This window comes from Notothenia coriiceps, unplaced genomic scaffold (assembly GCF_000735185.1).
Source record: "Notothenia coriiceps isolate Sejong01 unplaced genomic scaffold, NC01 NC01_scaffold00014217, whole genome shotgun sequence".
Classification (NCBI taxonomy): Eukaryota; Metazoa; Chordata; class Actinopteri; order Perciformes; family Nototheniidae; genus Notothenia; species Notothenia coriiceps.
In genome coordinates, this window is record NW_011346918.1 from 1 (window position 1) to 5,199 (window position 5,199).

At 37.5% G+C, this 5,199-nt stretch overlaps 1 long non-coding RNA gene across 1 annotated transcript; it reads left to right on the forward strand.

Annotated features, from left to right (window-relative positions):
- The first annotated feature begins 87 nt into the window (after positions 1–87).
- On the forward strand, positions 88–1,860 carry LOC104948339 (uncharacterized). Its single transcript, XR_798668.1, has 3 exons — positions 88–188; positions 1,483–1,544; positions 1,658–1,860. It is a non-coding gene; the product is annotated as an uncharacterized lncRNA (long non-coding RNA).
- The last annotated feature ends 3,339 nt before the right edge of the window (positions 1,861–5,199 follow it).

The following is a 5,199-nucleotide window of genomic DNA, read 5'->3' on the forward strand; positions in this document are numbered from 1 at the left end:
ATGATGTGTTAGCAAGGGAAACTGTATTTTTCAAAAATATAAAAAATGATATTTTCAATGTGTCTGTGTGTTTTTTTTGTAGATGAGTATAAGTCAGAGCTTGGACAGCAGCTCTCTCTGATTGCAGGCTCTTTAGTTGGTGGAGTGTGTATCGTATCATTGGTTGCTATTGGCATCATCTGTACCAGGTAACACACACATACACACACCTACATACTGTACACCCAAACACACACAGATACACATGCTGCATTCACGTGTTTGCCTGTTACATACTTTACATAATTGTAATTGTTCAATCAAAATGTCCGTGAGCAAGGTATTAAATATGTCTTGACGTGATTGGATTTAATAGCGATACTTAAAAAAAGTTTTTAATGTGTGAAAAACAAATCATTTTAAAAATAAGGGTGACGACCAGACTATTAAAAGTGTAAACACTCAGTATCCCAACCATTTATTGGCCCTTTTGGACAGAAAACATGTTGATTGCCGAGTAGGAAAAGCCATTACAGCGTGACAGAGACCAAGCATGCACAGCTACAGGACCCTGAAGCAGTAGCAGCTAAATTGGAATGCTAAGTTAATTTAAGATTGTGAGGAGGATTCCTTATTAGAATATTATATTATAAATATTGTCATGGGATAATGACTGAGCCACATGATCAGGTTGACGGGTAGTAAATGTAACTTGAGTTTAGAATTGTATTAGATTTATAAATACTTTTTCCCAAAGTCAAGAATGAACTTATACAGTACAGGACTCATGTATTGGGTTTTGTCTGGTGTATTTGGTCAGCTTTTTGTTACAGTAAACAACATTTATTTTCTTTTTTTATTCATAAGTATTCATAAACTAGATTTACATCCTGCTGCATGATGTACATGTACTCATTAAATAGGACTGTTATTGTAGATTTATCTTAAAATGTATACGGTAATGCATATGAAATGGTATATGTAGGAAAAAGTATTCCTTAGCTTCCTTTTATGTCAATTTGTTTATGATTTCGTAGAAAACACAATTCTAAATGTAAGGCTTTTGCATTTAAATAATTTATTTTTTATTCCCCAATGGTTTCAAAGTAGATCAGGAATTTCAAAAAATGCTACAAAGTTTCTGTGACGTCATGACCTGCCACTAACAGCTAGTGAAAGGCTGTCTCTGTCTTCTTGTGTGTGTCCATTGAGAGGTTGACACATAAAACAAAAAAACAGTGCATTTCTTTGGTTCCATCCTCGTATGAAAGCACGGGACCAAAGCTGACAACACAGAACAATAACAAGCAACCAAATACTAATGCATTCCTAAAAGTCATTTTCCTTGTCTTAAGCAGATTTCTTTTGACATAAAGGAAGACTTTATTTTTAACCCCATCTCAGCTGAAGAGAAGACAACCAATTATATTTCTAACTTTTCTAACTTTTTTGCAACATTTTCTTCTCAATCCCCCCAAACCACTCTGTCATTCCTGTGTGCAGGAGGAGGCAGTTGAAGGAGAGTGTGTACGGTGACAAGCTGCAGCAGTACAACGCAGGAGGAGGTACGACCAGCGCTGACACTTTAATGAGCTCCAGCTTTAAAAATGCTTACACACCAACTTCCAAAGCAGCATTTATATTTTCACTCTCTTTGACTTTCTTATTTTCTCCTCAGAGGTGACAATGAGGCCAGATATGTTCAGCGGGCCAACCCCTACTGTGACCTTTCCCACAATGTCTGACGGTCATAGTTCACCGGGGGTCAAGATCTACATTGACCCCTTCACCTATGAGGACCCCAACGAGGCAGTAAGGGAGTTCGCCAAGGAAATCGACCCCTCCTGTGTCAAAATAGAGGAAGTCATCGGATCAGGTAGAGACTTTCATAGATGTAGTGTCTTTCACCCACTCTGTCTCTCATGTAGTTCCTGATGGAGATAAAAGATAAACTCAACAAAACCCCTGTTTCGATAACCATGATTATTTCAATGTGTGTCAAATATTACTGTTCCTTCATTCTATTTGCTCACAGCTTAAGATAGAATGAGAACAAAAATACAGTCCATATTCATACCGCTTTGAAGGGAACGTTAGAAAAGTAAACCGTGGTTCTAATGAGACCAACTGTCACTTGAAACAGCAGTTACTCTACAGTAAATGAATGAATTTATTCAGCGTTTGTGTCAATGAGAAAGATCTGGAAAAAGTGCTATTCCAATTTATTATTTTGCTTTATTTTTTTCCTTTGAAGTCAGGAGAGATGTTTTATTCATGCTGAAAACTTTCACAGGAATAAATTAAAACGGTCTTCGTGCATTCTCTTTGGCTTTCTGAGCTGAACTGGAAAAATGCTGTGTGATGTTCGGCAAATGGAGAATAGTTGGATGTGAAATGGAGTCCCAGAGCATCCTCTGAAACAGTTTTTAAGGGAGCACCGTGTTAGCTGATTGGTTGGAAAAAGGATGAAAACAAGAAGGGCACTCTTGGTGGTCGGCGGTCGTAGGTGAAAAATAATGTGTGTTTCCTCGTATTGATTCTGATCTTAAGCAACATTTCATATTCTTCCCCTTTCCAAGTTGAATGAAAATCGGGTCGGCAGGTTTTTCTATAACCCTGCTAACAAACAAACAAACAGAAAAACATAATGTCCTTGGCGGAGATAATAAGAAACCAGAAATAAGGACACATTTTACAGCTGCTAAGATCAAAAGCCTTATTTTAGCAACTGATCCCTGCATACTGAATCTATGCAACATCGTCAATCATTTCACTAAAGATGTATTGTCTCCAGGGGTCCAAGTTAGATGCTAAACACACTCACTCTTTAGCATAACATTCATAAAAAACTTAATAGAATGCATAAAACATCAAGAGCAAATATGTAAACATATGCTAAAACCCACCAAACAAGGTCATAAATATGATCACAAAATTCAGTGTGCCTCCATTTAAACCAGGGGAGCATCCACTCATCACCATCCAATCAGTTGTACAGGTACATGTGTTAAAAGAAACAACTTCTCAGATAAAACTTTTTTTCAATAATTACATTGCATTGAAACTTGGGATTACAAGATACTAGAGGATATCATTAAGCTCTGTAGGTGATATTAATACTTCATGTGGATTCTTGCATCACATGTGTGATAACATATTCAAGGTCTTAAAGTCATAGGCCATATATCATTCATCTCCATGTTACATTTTGAACTCTTTAACATGCAGCTCAATGCCGCTCAGTCCAGGGGCAAAGTCACTGAACTGCCTCAGGGCATCAGACTCCTAAAGGCCACGGCTCAGTCAGTACTTTTAAGACTTCATTTAAAATATTAACTAAGCTGGGTCCCTGCATTGGGACCTAATCTTGTAGTCCTGTCCTTGTTTGAAAATCAAATCTATTATTATTCTAGTTTGTATTGCACTCATGTTTTTTTAAATAGATAGAATTACCACAGACATGTTCGCATACAGAAAGAAATTCGACAGAAACGACGTATGAGATAGAGTGTAATTGAATTACCTAAAAAATGTTATTATCATTGTTGGCGCAGTTACTCAAAGAAAGTAACACATTACATTACATTACATGTCACTTGTTAGAGGCTTTTATCCAAAGCGACTTACATACTCAATACTGTGGGCAATCCCCACAGGAGCAATTTGGGGTGAAGTGTCTCAGGGACACAACGACATGCTGACTGCAGTGGGGTTTGAACCTGAGCTCCCCTGATCCGAACACCAACGCACAACCCACTGCACCACACGCCTTCTCCTCCATACACAGCGCCCCCCACCACCACGTACGTAAGGAAAATCAATTAATTAAAAAGGTAAAGTCTTTACGGTTGGTCGTTTCTCTTTCAGGGACCTAGTCACACGTCCTACACTACGGGTAGGTTTTTTCCTTCTTTCACTAAAACTCTACCTTAGTCTTCCTGTCACTTGTGACGATACTCGCATATTCTCCGTATCTTCTACGGACAACCCTGTTCACCTGTTTCTTTGGGTGTTGGCGTTAATACACTAATACAACTGTAGCTCGGGGTTGGTTTATTTGTGGTGTTCGGGGCACTTGTCTAAGCGACCCGACTTAAAAAAAAAAATATAGTCAGGTTAATATGACTAAAAGACCCAGGTCTATACGTGTCTCCTTCAGTAAATGTTCCATGTGTTTGTACGTTACGTCGTTCCACACTGGCAGAGGCACAACCACCGAAAAGGCTGCTCGTCCTTGACAAAAACCCTGAATGGTAACGTAATGATAAATTAGTTATATGATGAGTATTGTTTATTACTGACTACACACTAATAATAAGTACGATATATAACTATATCCGCGATTCATTCGTTAGTTAGGACGTTCAATTGGGAATCACAAGTTTATATAACATATAAGTCTGTTACACTCATCTTTATGCTCTTTAAGACGACGGGTGTATTCATGTTATAATGTTCTAAAAGAGAATTTTTTAAATGGTTTTGCATTTGTTTACCTTTTGAGAAAGTAAAAGACGAGGTCTCCGAGGGATGTTTGTTGTAGACTTTCCAGGTTTTTTTTCAAAAAGATACAAAAACCGAAATTGTCCCAATTATGGGATGTAGTAACTAAACCCAAATTTCTGAAATCCCATACTGAGTGTATAGGGATTAATAAGGTTTACTAGACGTGTTCTAGTACTTTGATTATATGAATTATTATTTGGTTTACAACCCTCGCATTGACCGATGTTTTTTGCGGCAATTGTCATTATTAGTCTAATTTAGACAGACATTGCGTCATCACATTGCCGCAATGACAAGACCAAGTCGTCATTAATGTAATGTCCACTGATGCGGTGTTTTACTAGACAATGAACGTAATTGTAAATTACGGGAAACTGATAGACGTATTGCCCTCTTTGTCTTTTAATATAGTTTGCAGGGGAAAAGTGTATCGTCTCTATTTGTCCGCGTCGTTTGTAGCACTTCCTTTACAACGGTCGACTACAAAGTTTGGTTTCTCGTCTTTTTGTCTCCATAACACAACAGGAATAATCTAATTCCTAAACACCGACTAGGCCGCGTATTACTTCCAATTGAAGTATAACAATAAAGAGTAGAGACTAAATACAACGTAGAGTCCACTTAATTTCTCATTAGGTTTTCATTACAATGATTAATGAAAAGTCGTCACTCATTGATTATTCATTTCAATTCCCTAAAGAAAAAAGATGATCA